The sequence below is a fragment of the Rutidosis leptorrhynchoides genome, chromosome 2 (genome assembly GCF_046630445.1).
Source record: "Rutidosis leptorrhynchoides isolate AG116_Rl617_1_P2 chromosome 2, CSIRO_AGI_Rlap_v1, whole genome shotgun sequence".
Lineage (NCBI taxonomy): Eukaryota > Viridiplantae > Streptophyta > Magnoliopsida > Asterales > Asteraceae > Rutidosis > Rutidosis leptorrhynchoides.
The window spans coordinates 233,763,993-233,780,752 of record NC_092334.1 but is presented as its reverse complement, the minus strand read 5'-3'; positions in this window follow the sequence as shown (position 1 = coordinate 233,780,752).

Genomic DNA, 16,760 nt, shown 5'->3' with positions numbered 1-16,760 from the left:
TTTAATATATTTTGATGTTTTAAGTTTATTAAGTCAGCTGTCCTCGTTAGTAACCTACAACTAGTTGTCCACAGTTAGATGTACAGAAATAAATCGATAAATATTATCTTGAATCAATCCACGACCCAGTGTATACGTATCTCAGTATTGATCACAACTCAAACTATATATATTTTGGAATCAAACTCAACCCTGTATAGCTAACTCCAACATTCACATATAGAGTGTCTATGGTTGTTCCGAAATATATATAGATGTGTCGACATGATAGGTCGAAACATTGTATACGTGTCTATGGTATCTCAAGATTACATAATATACAATACAAGTTGATTAAGTTATGGTTGGAATAGATTTGTTACCAATTTTCACGTAGCTAAAATGAGAAAAATTATCCAATCTTGTTTTACCCATAACTTCTTCATTTTAAATCCGTTTTGAGTGAATCAAATTGCTATGGTTTCATATTGAACTCTATTTTATGTATCTAAACATAAAAAGTATAGGTTTATAGTCATAAAAATAAGTTACAAGTCGTTTTTGTAAAGGTAGTCATTTCAGTCGAAAGAACGACGTCTAGATGACCATTTTAGAAAACATACTTCCACTTTGAATTTAACCATAATTTTTGGATATAGTTTCATGTTCATAATAAAAATCATTTTCTCAGAATAACAACTTTTAAATCAAAGTTTATCATAGTTTTTAATTAACTAACCCAAAACAGCCCGCGGTGTTACTACGACGGCGTAAATCCGGTTTTACGGTGTTTTTTCGTGTTTCCAGGTTTTAAATCATTAAGTTAGCATATCATATAGATATAGAACATGTGTTTAGTTGATTTTAAAAGTCAAGTTAGAAGGATTAACTTTTTTTTGCGAACAAGTTTAGAATTAACTAAACTATGTTCTAGTGATTACGAGTTTAAACCTTCGAATAAGATAGTTTTATATATATGAATCGAATGATGTTATGACAAGAAATTGAAGTTTTATATATAAGAATCAAGTTTAGTAGGTAAACCTACTGGAAGTGACAAGAAATGATCTAGCTTCAAAGGATCTTGGATGGCTTGAAAGTTCTTGAAGTAGGATCATGACACAAAAACAAGTTCAAGTAAGATTTTTACTCGAATTAAGATAGTTTATAGTTATAGAAATTGAATCAAAGTTTGAATATGAATATTACCTTGAATAAGAAAGATAACCTACTGTATATAACAAAGGTTTCTTGATCTTAGATGATTACTTGGATTGGATTAGAAAGCTTGGAAGTAAATTAGTAAACTTGAAGGGATTTTTGAAGTGTTCTTGAAGTGTTCTTCCTATGATGATTATAGCTTGATTCTTGAAGTGATTTTTGATGAAGATGATGATTAACTACTGGAAAAATACGTTCATAATAGTGTGTGTGTGTTGAGAGAGAATTAGAAAGAGAATTGGAAGTGAAATGGAGTGAATGATGAGTGGTAATTGGTGAGTGGTGAGTGGAGTTAAAAGGAGTTCTAGTTAGTTGACTAGCTCATGGTAGAAGTTAAAATTGATTAGTCATACATGACATAATCAAGAGTGGAATCCCATGCTAGTTCCTATTGGTATATACCCATAGTAAGTACGTTTTGAAGCTGTGTATAATACGGGTAAGAATACGACTAGAATTCTTGATGAAAGAAAAGAATGGGAAAGTAATTGTAATCATTTTCGTTAAGTATGAGTGTTTTGATATATGTCTTGAAGTTTTCCAAAAGTATTTTAATACATCTAAATACACTACATGTATATACATTTTAACTGAGTCGTTAAGTCATCGTTAGTCGTTACATGTAAGTGTTGTTTTGAAACCTTTAAGTTAACGATCTCAATTAATGTTGTTAACCCATTGTTTATTATATCTAATGAGATGTTAAATTATTATATTATCATGATATTATGATATATTAATATATCTTAATATGATATATATATTTAAATGTCGTTACAACGATAATCGTTACATATATGTCTCGTTTCGAAATCCTTAAGTTAGTAGTCTTGTTTATATGTATATAACTCATTTTTAATATACTTATGGAGATACTTACTTATCATAATCTCATGTTAACCATATGTATATCCATATATATATCGTCATGTCATTTTTACAAGTTTTAACGTTCGTGAATCGCCGGTCAACTTGGGTGGTCAATTGTCTATATGAAACATATTTCAATTAATCAAGTCTTAACAAGTTTGATTGCTTAACATGTTGGAAACATTTAATCATGTAAATATCAATCTCAATTAATATATATAAACATGGAAAAGTTCGGGTCACTACAGTACCTACCCGTTAAATAAATTTCGTCCCGAAATTTTAAGCTGTTGAAGGTGTTGACGAATCTTCTGGAAATAGATGCGGGTATTTCTTCTTCATCTGATCTTCATGCTCCCAGGTGAACTCGAGTCCTCTACGAGCATTCCATCGAACCTTAACAATTGGTATCTTGTTTTGCTTAAGTCTTTTAACCTCACGATCCATTATTTCGACGGGTTCTTCGATGAATTGGAGTTTTTCGTTGATTTGGATTTCATCTAACAGAATAGTGAGATCTTCTTTAGCAAAACATTTCTTTAAATTCAAGACGTGGAAAGTGTTATGTACAGCCGCAAGTTGTTGAGGTAACTCAAGTCGGTAAGCTACTGGTCCGACACGATCAATAATCTTGAATGGTCCAATATACCTTGGATTTAATTTCCCTCGTTTACCAAATCGAACAACGCCTTTCCAAGGTGCAACTTTAAGCATGACCATCTCTCCAATTTCAAATTCTATATCTTTTCTTTTAATGTCAGCGTAGCTCTTTTGTCGACTTTGGGCGGTTTTCAACCGTTGTTGAATTTGGATGATCTTCTCGGTAGTTTCTTGTATAATCTCCGGACCCGTAATCTGTCTATCCCCCACTTCACTCCAACAAATCGGAGACCTGCACTTTCTACCATAAAGTGCTTTAAACGGCGCCATCTCAATGCTTGAATGGTAGCTGTTGTTGTAGGAAAATTTTGCTAACGGTAGATGTCGATCCCAACTGTTTCCGAAATCAATAACACATGCTCGTAGCATGTCTTCAAGCGTTTGTATCGTCCTTTCGCTCTGCCCATCAGTTTGTGGATGATAGGCAGTACTCATGTCTAGGCGAGTTCCTAATGCTTGCTGTAATGTCTGCCAGAATCTTGAAATAAATCTGCCATCCCTATCAGAGATAATAGAGATTGGTATTTCATGTCTGGAGACGACTTCCTTCAAATACAGTCGTGCTAACTTCTCCATCTTGTCATCTTCTCTTATTGGTAGGAAGTGTGCTGATTTGGTGAGACGATCAACTATTACCCAAATAGTATCAAAACCACTTGCAGTCCTTGGCAATTTAGTGATGAAATCCATGGTAATGTTTTCCCATTTCCATTCCGGGATTTCGGTTTGTTGAAGTAGACCTGATGGTTTCTGATGCTCGGCTTTGACCTTAGAACACGTCAAACATTCTCCTACGTATTTAGCAACATCGGCTTTCATACCCGGCCACCAAAAATGTTTCTTGAGATCCTTGTACATCTTCCCCGTTCCAGGATGTATTGAGTATCTGGTTTTATGAGCTTCTCTAAGTACCATTTCTCTCATATCTCCAAATTTTGGTACCCAAATCCTTTCAGCCCTATACCGGGTTCCGTCTTCCCGAATATTAAGATGCTTCTCCGATCCTTTGGGTATTTCATCCTTTAAATTTCTCTCTTTTAAAACTCCTTGTTGCGCCTCCTTTATTTGAGTAGTAAGGTTAGTGTGAATCATTATATTCATAGATTTTACTCGAATGGGTTCTCTGTCCTTCCTGCTCAAGGCATCGGCTACCACATTTGCCTTCCCCGGGTGGTAACGAATTTCAAAGTCGTAATCATTCAATAATTCAATCCACCTACGCTGCCTCATATTCAGTTGTTTCTGATTAAATATGTGTTGAAGACTTTTGTGGTCGGTATATATAATACTTTTGACCCCATATAAGTAGTGCCTCCAAGTCTTTAATGCAAAAACAACCGCGCCTAATTCCAAATCATGCGTCGTATAATTTTGTTCGTGAATCTTCAATTGTCTAGACGCATAAGCAATCACCTTCGTTCGTTGCATTAATACACAACCGAGACCTTGCTTTGATGCGTCACAATAAATCACAAAATCATCATTCCCTTCAGGCAATGACAATATAGGTGCCGTAGTTAGCTTTTTCTTCAATAACTGAAACGCTTTCTCTTGTTCATCCTTCCATTCAAAATTCTTCCATTTATGCGTTAATGCAGTCAAGGGTTTTGCTATTCTGGAAAAGTCTTGGATGAACCTTCTGTAGTAACCAGCTAGTCCTAAAAATTGGCGTATGTGTTTCGGAGTTTTCGGGGGTTCCCACTTTTCAACAGTTTCTATCTTTGCCGGATCCACCTTAATACCTTCTTTGTTCACTATGTGACCGAGGAATTGAACTTCTTCCAACCAAAATGCACACTTTGAAAACTTAGCGTACAATTCTTCCTTCCTCAATACTTCTAACACCTTTCTCAAATGTTCACCGTGTTCTTGGTCATTCTTTGAGTAAATAAGTATGCAATCAATGAAAACAATGACAAACTTGTCAAGGTATGGTCCACACACTCGGTTCATAAGGTCCATGAACACAGCTGGTGCATTAGTTAAACCAAACGGCATGACCATAAACTCGTAATGACCGTAACGTGTTCTGAAAGCAGTCTTTGGAATATCATCTTCTTTCACCTGCATTTGATGATACCCGGAACGTAAGTCAATCTTTGAATAAACAGACGAGCCTTGTAGTTGATCAAATAAGTCGTCGATTCTCGGTAGTGGGTAGCGGTTCTTGATGGTAAGTTTGTTCAACTCTCGGTAGTCGATACACAACCTGAATGTACCATCTTTCTTCTTGACAAACAAAACAGGAGCTCCCCACGGTGATGTGCTTGGTCGAATGAAACCACGCTCTAAAAGTTCTTGTAATTGGCTTTGTAGTTCTTTCATCTCGCTGGGTGCGAGTCTGTAAGGAGCACGAGCTATTGGTGCAGCTCCTGGTACAAGATCTATTTGAAATTCAACGGATCGATGTGGGGGTAATCCCGGTAATTCTTTCGGAAATACATCAGGAAATTCTTTTGCAATGGGAACATCATTGATGCTCTTTTCTTCAGTTTGTACTTTTTTGACGTGTGCTAGAACAGCATAGCAACCTTTTCTTATTAGTTTTTGTGCCTTCAAATTACTAATAAGATGTAGCTTCGTGTTGCCCTTTTCTCCGTACACCATTAAGGGTTTTCCTTTTTCTCGTATAATGCGAATTGCATTTTTGTAACAAACGATCTCTGCTTTCACTTCTTTCAACTAGTCCATACCGATTATCACATCAAAACTCCCTAACTCTACAGGTATCAAATCAATCTTAAATGTTTCGCTAACCAGTTTAATTTCTCGATTCCGACATATATTATCTGCTGAAATTAATTTACCATTTGCTAATTCGAGTAAAAATTTACTATCCAAAGGCGTCAATGGACAACTTAATTTAGCACAAAAATCTCTACTCATATAGCTTCTATCCGCACCCGAATAAAATAAAACGTAAGCAGATTTATTGACAATAAGAAACGTACCTGTAACAAGCTCCGGGTCTTCCTGTGCCTCTGCCGCATTAATATTGAAAACTCTTCCGCGGCCTTGTCCATTCGTGTTCTCCTGGTTCGGGCAATTTCTAATAATGTGGCCCGGTTTTCCACATTTATAACAAACTACATTGGCATAACTTGCTCCGACACTACTTGCTCCACCATTACTCGTTTCGACACCATTTGTTCCTTTCGTTCTATTAACCCCTGGTCCGTAGACCTCACACTTCGCCGCGCTATGACCATTTCTTTTACACTTGTTGCAAAATTTAGTGTAGAACCCCGAGTGATACTTTTCACACCTTTGGCATAGCTGCTTCTGATTGTTGTTGTTGTTGCGGTTATTATTGTTGTTGGGATGATTGTTGTAGTTGTTGTTGTTGTTGTTGTTGTTGTTGTTGTTGTTGGGCCGTTTGTTGTAGTTGCGATTGATGTTGCGATTGTTGGGATAATTGTTGCGATTATTGTTGTAATTGCTGTTGTTGTTGTATTGGTGATTCTTATCACCGTTTTCCTCCCACTTTCTTTTGACTTGCTTCACATTGGCCTCTTCAGCAGTCTGTTCTTTAATTCTTTCTTCAATCTGGTTCACTAGTTTATGAGCCATTCTACATGCATGTTGTATGGAGGCGGGCTCGTGTGAACTTATATCTTCTTGGATTCTTTCCGGTAATCCTTTCACATACGCGTCGATCTTCTCTTCCTCATCTTCGAATGCTCCCGGACACAATAAGCACAATTCTGTGAATCGTCTTTTGTACGTGGTAATATCAAATCCTTGGGTTCGTAACCCTCTAAGTTCTGTCTTGAGCTTATTGACCTCGGTTCTGGGACGGTACTTCTCGTTCATCAAGTGCTTGAATGCTGACCACGGTAGTGCGTACGCATCGTCTTGTCCCACTTGCTCTAAATAGGTATTCCACCATGTTAACGCAGAACCTGTGAAGGTATGCGTAGCGTACTTCACTTTGTCCTCTTCAGTACACTTACTTATGGCAAACACCGATTCGACCTTCTTGGTCCACCGTTTCAATCCGATCGGTCCTTCGGTTCCATCAAATTCCAAAGGTTTGCAGGCAGTGAATTCTTTGTAGGTGCATCCTACACGATTTCCTGTGCTGCTAGATCCAAGGTTATTGTTGGTATGTAGCGCAGCCTGTACTGCAGCTATGTTTGAAGCTAGAAAAGTACGGAATTCCTCTTCATTCATATTCACGGTGTGTCGAGTAGTCGGTGCCATTTCCTTCAAAATAGTCAAATGGAACAAGTTAATCATACAGAATATTAAGAGTAGTTAATAGTATTTCGTAGCATAATATGAACTCATTTATAAAAGCTTTTTCTTCATATTAGCATTTTTTAAGTTTAAATTCGGGTAGTACCTACCCGTTAAGTTCATACTTAGTAGCTAATATACAATTCAACTACTACAATTCTGTATGAAAAACTGATTATAATAATATTTCGCGTTCAAACTTTTACACAATATTTTACAAACTTACAATACCGCTTATTTTACATATAGCATGAAATATAGCACACAATAAATTTGATACAAGATGGTTGTGAAGATAATTCTAGCTAGTACACAAGTCGTTCAGCAAAGGCAATAAAGACACGTAATTCATACGTCCAGAAACAAGTCATGCATTCTGGTTTTACTAGGATTACTTCCCATCCTTGGTGTTGTGGAACATAACCGTTATGGCCGTTGATAAGACAGCGTGTTGTAACGTCGTCAAAGGGACGAGGGTTACGTAATGTCCAACAGTCCCGTAACAATCTAAAAAAATCATTTCTTACCCCAATTACCGACTCCGTCACTTGTGGGAACGTTTTGTTTAATAGTTGTAGCCCGATGTTCTTGTTCTCACTTTGGTGAGAAGCGAACATTACTAATCCGTAAGCATAACATGCTTCTTTATGTTGCATGTTAGCCGCTTTTTCTAAATCACGAAGTCCAATATTCGGATATATTGAGTCAAAATAATTTCTTAACCCATTGCGTAAAATAGCATTTGGGTTCCCCGCAATAGATGCGTCAAAGTAAACACATCGCAACTTATGGATTTCCCAATGTGATATCCCCCATCTTTTGAACGAAAGCCTTTTATAAACCAAGGCATTCTTGGAACGTTCTTCGAATGTCTTACAAATTGATCTCGCCTTAAATAGTTGTGCCGAAGAATTCTGACCGACTCTAGACAAGATTTCATCAATCATGTCTCCGGGTAGGTCTCTTAAAATATTGGGTTGTCTATCCATTTTGTGTTTTTATACTGTAAAATAGACAAGAGTTAGATTCATAAAAAAAAATACTTATTAATACAAGCAATTTTTACATATATCATAAAGCATAAGCACACTATATTACTTATATTACACCACACGAATACAACTATCTTATTCCGACTCGCTTGTTTCTTCTTCTTCGGTTTTGGTTCGTTTTGCCAAGTTTCTAGGGATATATGATGTTCCCCTAATACGAGCCGTCGTTATCCACATTGGTTTAGAAAAACCTGGTGGTTTAGAGGTTCCCGGGTCATTGTTACAACTTAAGGACTTCGGGGGTTGACGATACATATAAAGTTCATCGGGGTTGGAATTAGATTTCTCTATTTTTATGCCCTTTCCCTTATTATTTTCTTTTGCCTTTTTAAATTCAGTTGGGGTAATTTCTATAACATCATCGGAATTGTCGTCAGAATCCGATTCATCGGAGAATTGGTAATCCTCCCAATATTTTGCTTCCTTGGCGGAAACACCATTGACCATAATTAACCTTGGTCGGTTGGTTGAGGATTTTCTTTTACTTAACCGTTTTATTATTTCCCCCACCGGTTCTATTTCTTCATCCGGTTCCGATTCTTCTTCCGGTTCCGATTCTTCTTCCGGTTCCGACTCTTCTTCCGGTTCCTCTTCGGGAACTTGTGAATCAGTCCATGAATCATTCCAATTTACATTTGACTCTCCATTATTATTAGGTGAGTCAATGGGACTTGTTCTAGAGGTAGACATCTATCACATAATATCAAACGCGTTAAGAGATTAATATATCACATAATATACACATGTTAAAAATATATAGTTTCCAACAAAATTTGTTAAGCAATCATTTTTCAAGTAAACACGGTCGAAGTCCAGACTCACTAATGCATCCTAACAAACTCGATAAGACACACTAATGCAAAATTCTGGTTCTCTAAGACCAACGCTCTGATACCAACTGAAATGTCCCGTTCTTATTGATTAAAAACGTTCCATATTAATTGATTTCGTTGCGAGGTTTTGACCTCTATATGAGACGTTTTTCAAAGACTGCATTCATTTTTAAAACAAACCATAACCTTTATTTCATAAATAAAGGTTTAAAAAGCTTTACATAGATTATCAAATAATGATAATCTAAAATATCCTGTTTACACACGACCATTACATAATAGTTTACAATACAAATATGTTACATCGAAATCAGTTTCTTGAATGCATTTTTACACAATATCATACAAACATGGACTACAAATCTTGTCCTTATTTTAGTATGCAACAGCGGAAGCTCTTAATATTCACCTGAGAATAAACATGCTTTAAACGTCAACAAAAATGTTGGTGAGTTATAGGTTTAACCTATATATATCAAATCGTAACAATAGACCACAAGATTTCATATTTCAATACACATCCCATACATAGAGATAAAAATTATTCAAATGGTGAACACCTGGTAACCGACATTAACAAGATGCATATATAAGAATATCCCCATCATTCCGGGACACCCTTCGGATATGATATAAATTTCAAAGTACTAAAGCATCCGGTACTTTGGATGGGGTTTGTTAGGCCCAATAGATCTATCTTTAGGATTCGCGTCAATTAGGGTGTCTGTTCCCTAATTCTTAGATTACCAGACTTAATAAAAAGGGGCATATTCGATTTCGATAATTTAACCATAGAATGTAGTTTCACGTACTTGTGTCTATTTTGTAAATCATTTATAAAACCTGCATGTATTCTCATCCCAAAATATTAGATTTTAAAAGTGGGACTATAACTCACTTTCACAGATTTTTACTTCGTCGAGAAGTAAGACTTGGCCACTGTTGATTCACGAACCTATAACAATATATACATATATATTAAAGTATGTTCAAAATATATTTACAACACTTTTAATATATTTTGATGTTTTAAGTTTATTAAGTCAGCTGTCCTCGTTAGTAACCTACAACTAGTTGTCCACAGTTAGATGTACAGAAATAAATCGATAAATATTATCTTGAATCAATCCACGACCCAGTGTATACGTATCTCAGTATTGATCACAACTCAAACTATATATATTTTGGAATCAACCTCAACCCTGTATAGCTAACTCCAACATTCACATATAGAGTGTCTATGGTTGTTCCGAAATATATATAGATGTGTCGACATGATAGGTCGAAACATTGTATACATGTCTATGGTATCTCAAGATTACATAATATACAATACAAGTTGATTAAGTTATGGTTGGAATAGATTTGTTACCAATTTTCACGTAGCTAAAATGAGAAAAATTATCCAATCTTGTTTTACCCATAACTTCTTCAATTTAAATCCGTTTTGAGTGAATCAAATTGCTATGGTTTCATATTGAACTCTATTTTATGAATTTAAAAATAAAAAGTATAGGTTTATAGTCGGAAAAATAAGTTACAAGTCGTTTTTGTAAAGGTAGTCATTTCAGTCGAAAGAACGACGTCTAGATGAGCATTTTAGAAAACATACTTCCACTTTGAGTTTAACCATAATTTTTGGATATAGTTTCATGTTCATAATAAAAATCATTTTCTCAGAATAACAACTTTTATATCAAAGTTTATCATAGTTTTTAATTAACTAACCCAAAACAGCCCGCGGTGTTACTACGATGGCGTAAATCCGGTTTTACGGTGTTTTTTCGTGTTTCCAGGTTTTAAATCATTAAGTTAGCATATCATATAGATATAGAACATGTGTTTAGTTGATTTTAAAAGTCAAGTTAGAAGGATTAACTTTTGTTTGCGAACAAGTTTAGAATTAACTAAACTATGTTCTAATGATTACGAGTTTAAACCTTCGAATAAGATAGTTTAATATATATGAATCGAATGATGTTATGAACATCATTACTACCTCAAGTTTAGTAGGTAAACCTACTGGAAGGGACAAGAAATGATCTAGCTTCAAAGGATCTTGGATGGCTTGAAAGTTCTTGAAGTAGGATCATGACACAAAAACAAGTTCAACTAAGATTTTTACTCGAATTAAGATAGTTTATAGTTATAGAAATTGAATCAAAGTTTGAATATGAATATTACCTTGAATAAGAAAGATAACCTACTATATATAACAAAGGTTTCTTGATCTTAGATGATTACTTGGAATGGATTAGAAAGCTTGGAAGTAAATTAGTAAACTTGAAGGGATTTTTGAAGTGTTCTTGAAGCGTTCTTCCTATGATGATTATAGCTTGATTCTTGAAGTGATTTTTGATAAGATGATGATTAACTACTGGAAAAATACGTTCATAATAGTGTGTGTGTGTTGAGAGATAATTAGAAAGAGAATTGGAAGTGAAATGGAGTGAATGATGAGTGGTAATTGGTGAGTGGTGAGTGGGGTTAAAAGGAGTTCTACTTAGTTGACTAGCTCATGGTAGAAGTTAAAATTGATTAGTCATACATGACATAATCAAGAGTGGAATCCCATGCTAGTTCCTATTGGTATATACCCAAATTAAGTACGTTTTGAAGCTGTGTATAATACGGGTAAGAATACGACTAGAATTCTTGATGAAAGAAAAGAATGGGAAAGTAACTGTAATCATTTTCGTTAAGTATGAGTGTTTTGATATATGTCTTGAAGTTTTCTAAAAGTATTTTAATACATCTAAATACACTACATGTATATACATTTTAACTGAGTCGTTAAGTCATCGTTAGTCGTTACATGTAAGTGTTGTTTTGAAACCTTTAAGTTAACGATCTCAATTAATGTTGTTAACCCATTGTTTATTATATCTAATGAGATGTTAAATTATTATATTATCATGATATTATGATATATTAATATATCTTAATATGATATATATATTTAAATGTCGTTACAACGATAATCGTTACATATTGAAAGGACCGGTCCTAATCCTCCAGGACGAAGTCTTCAACAGTTGGTCCCATTGCGATGGTCGACTCCAAGTAATGTCTTTAACATGAGCTAATGCACAGCGGAAGACTTAATTCGTACCTGAGAATAACATGCTTTAAAATGTCAACATAAAGTTGGTGAGATATATAGGTTTGATGCTAGCAGCGTTATAACTATGGACCACAAGATTTCATATATTTAAACATAGTACACTCGCAAGTGTATGAAAGACATTCTAAGTTTGTTGAGCACCTGGTAACCAAACTTTACAAGTATAAAAATAGCACATATTCCCTTTATATATAATCGCACTACACTGTACCAAGTGTAGCCACCTAAACGAAGTACTGTGCAACCGTTGAAAACTAGTCGTCCAGCCCGGTTGGGGATGTCAGCCCGATAGATCTATCAACAGGATTCGCGTTTACACTGGCCCATGTAATTAATAGTTACCAAGTTATAGGGAGATATGCAGTGGTACAACTCAACGTATAACGTAATTTTTGTCACTTGTGTCCATAACGTAAATCATTTATAAAAGTAGCGCATGTATTCTCAGCCCAAAAATATTTAGAGTTTAAAAGGGGACTATATACTCACCTAATGTATTTTGTAGTAAAAATACATATAACACCATTAATCACATATAAGGTTGGCCTCGGATTCACGAACCTAATTAATTATAAATATTTATATATTGATTAATATCTGTCTAACAATTATAGTTAATTTTTAATGTACCACAATTCTAATGCTCGAGACTAATATGCAATGGTTAACAAAAATGATTTTGACTCCAAATGATTTCCAAAATTTACACATAATTAAATATCGTCATTTTATATTTTTAATTATTTTTACAAAATTTATTAAGGTAAATAATAATATAATTCATTTATTAATAAATAAAACTTTATATAAAAATGTATATTAAGATGATAAGTTAATACTTTATAATATTTTCAAAAATTTATACATGATTAAATATAATTAAATATCGTCGTTTTATATTTTAAAATATTTTTATAAAACTTATTAAAGTAATTAATACTATAATTCATTAATAATACTTTATATATAAAATTATACTAAAATGATATTTTATAATATTTTCATTTTTAAATCATAGTTTTAATGTTAATGATGATAAAAATAATAAATTGATAATTTTAATAATAATGATCAAAATAATAATTTAATGATCAAAATAATATTTTGATAGTTTTAATCTAAATAATATTTTTAATTATGACAAAATAATATCTTGATAGTTTTTGATAAAAAAATTAATTATTAATAATAATAACCATAATAATAATAATAATACTAATAGTAATAATCAAATAATTTTAACGATGATTTTAATGTCGTCTTAATAAAAATAATCATTTTTATTAATTAATACAAAAATTCAATTGATTATAACTTCAAATCCGTCCGTCGAATCCATTCGACATCTAAATGAAAAGTTTATAGTTTTTCGTCACCTTTCCAAAAACATGCATATCATATATCTTATCTTGACCGCAGGAGTAACTAATTCAGATTCTATCCTAAAAACATATTTTGACAAAAATAAATATAAAAGCATGCATAATCCTAATTTCTCGAGCACTAGTTAGGGACACAATGATAATAAATAAAAGTCAAGTTTTGAGTGCTCACGTATCAATATTGTGATTCAATATTGTAGAAAAGATATATAAACGCCACGGAGATGATAAGCACTAGTTTTACTCACGAGCAAAACCCCCGAATATTACCCATAACCTCCATAGATACGACCCATAATCTCCTTAATTCTATCCCACACATGAAACCATTTTTGGAACATTTGGGCAGAACCCCGTCATAGAATTTTATGTATTCTTAATATTAATGACTCCCCAAATTCTAAGATTAATAATAATATTAATCTTTATCTTAATAATAATAATAATAATAATTTTATTATTATTAATTTCAATTTTAATATTAATAATAATAATTAAGTATTACGGAGTATTAAGATTTGTGTGATAAGTGTGTGTGCGTGTTTGATGAATGAAATGAAAATCAGAAAACTGGTCGAGCATTTAAAGGCCCACTCTGACAGCTCGCCTACGCGACTTGCGGGGTTTCGGGCTGAACTATGCCGTGACTCGCGGACCCAATATCTCCAGCATGGGTTTTAAATATATATTTATTTATTTTATTTAAATAATTAATTAAATATTATATTATATTTATGTTAATGGTAAAAATATAATTTTTACAAAAATTACTTTTACCTTGTTACTCAACTAAAGTCCCGGTTCCGGTTTACCAAATAAAGTTTCGTACGCTGAGAAAACTAACCCTTTAAGTTTAGTGACTCGTACCTTTGTCAAAATAATGGATTTTAAATTATAAAAACAATCTTACTAAAAATGTAACTTAACCTTTTGAGCATTGTGGTCATTTACTTTTATAAATCAAAGTCTCTTTATTTTTCAAAGTGTATTTAAAATCCAAAACGTTTTATATTTAATTAAATAATATGTTTAATCATTTTGTAAAATAAATATATATATATAATGAATACTTTTTACTTAAATATTTATCCTTATTAAAATCACGGACCGTTAACGTTTAAAATTTGTCAAAAGGTTTCTAGAAAATTATAACTTTTAAGATAACGTCAAAACCCCTAATCTTATTGAAACGACTCGTTAATAATCTGACAAAAATAGTTTCAGATATCCTATTATCTTTTACTCTCGCCAATATATATAATAATCTCATATCGAAACCTAATATTACATACCTAATACTTTGTTATTGTTATTAGTTACTAAACATATATCGTATATACACATAATGTTCGTGAATCGTCAGGCTTGGTCAAAGGGTAACTAGTTATTCGAGTAAAGATTTCAAACTTTCTAGACTCAACATTAAGGTTTTTGCTTATCGTGTCGGAAACATATAGAGATTAGGGTTTAAATTTGGTGGGAAATTTCCGGGTCATTACAGTACCTACCCGTTAAAGAAATTTCGTCCTCGAAATTTGGTAGAGATTGATATGGATAGTAATGAGGATGTTTTCATGATGAATATGATGTCATAATGGAGTTTTTATCATTATCAAGAGATATTAGATAAAATGATTCATATGAAGCGCACGAGTAAAGCTATCATCAAGAGAGTGAAATGAGTAAATATAGAAGCGTTTAATCAATGACGTGGTTAGGATTGATTTCCGGAATTTATGGGATTTAAAGAAAATCTTACGTAATAAGATTTGGTTCTTCGGCGATTTAGAAAAATCAGAATCTTCTTTGATTTAATGCGGCAATCTGTTTTGATTTCTTTGTCGGATATTTGGCTATAAATTTACCCCTTCGTTTCCTTATTTTTCTCAACTCACATCTTCTACTCTTCCTCCTCAATTCCTACTTTAAGGCATTCTCCAATATGCTCCATCCAATCCTGATTCTTATTATTCTTCTAACTTTCATATTTTTCATTCTTCTCTTTCATCTGCTGCCAGAAGAATCTATTCTCTTTTATGATTTCCTTGGAATTATAATGTTTCTAATTCTCCCGTGTCTTTACGTTGCAATACGTATTGATGTACACGGTTTGTTGTTTCTGGGTGGTTGTTGGGTTTTATATCTTCCCTTATACTTCGATGTCCTTGCTTTTGTTTTCTCTAATCATTGTCATCCACAGTTAATGCTCTTTCCTATTTGCTGCGATTTTTACTACAATTTTTATTTCGGAGCTTCATTCTTTTTCTTTTCCTCCTTTCCAGCTAAGCATCTCTTGTAATGGTCCGGAATTCGTAGGTATGAAATTCGGAGTGAATATAGTTAATGTTCTAAGAAAGAATTAGTAATGGCACGATTTTGATTTGTCAAATTACCAGAATATCCTGGAAAGACCGAATCATCAAGAAATATTTTCTTGATATTTTTAGAATTTAGATAGAATGTAAGAGCCGTGTAACATGGCACATGATGATGGTACTGGAAATCATCACATTCCATTAGAAACTCAGCATGACTTACTGTAATATAATGACGTTGATCAAGTGTCATTATATTATACTAATTCATGCATCAGTTCCCAACACTACTTCAAAACATTCATATTTTAAATTCGGAGGTTTCAGAATTTAGAAACTAACACAGTTTCTTTCATGTTATAATGCAGATATTACGGAGAGATACATGATCTCAGATAAGAATAGTTGTGAAAATATCTCCAGAAATATGGGCAATATGTATAACGAAAAATATGAAGATATCTTATGATATCTAAGATAAGATGATGATGAAAAATGTCATCTGGAAGGGTTTAGAATAAGGAGTAGGGTTCTTACTAACGGTTTCAGCAGGCACTGAATCATTTGAATTTTTCGAAAACAGGTTCAATCCTTGTGATTTATCTACAGCCTCTTTCATACTTGCTCAATCCGTTTTCCAGTTCCAAACCTCCTCTTTTTCACACTGTACTTTTCCGTCAAACTTTTGACTTGTTAAAGTCGTTTACAGTTTTTACTGCTTCATCGGCATTTCAAGAACTACTTCGCAGTTCAGGGTCTTTTTCAGAAACTTCACATTCGGAGTATGTAATTCTTAGGGATAGACGTTATAGGTATGACGAGAGAAATTTTGCAAAATTTTTAAAATACTGATTGCGGGTTCCGCCAAAGAAACGACGAGCTGTTGGTACATCGAGAAGTCGGAGTTAACTTGCTGAAGCTGTGACAAAATTGGTTACTTTGGAAAGGAATCGTAAGGTTGTTTTTGCTATTAAATGGCATAGGATTCAACACGGATACGTGTTAACTTATGGATTTGGGTTCGAGAGTTTTTCAGGTGCATAAATCTTTTCTTCCGTAGATGAAGTGCGGCTGGTTCATTCTTC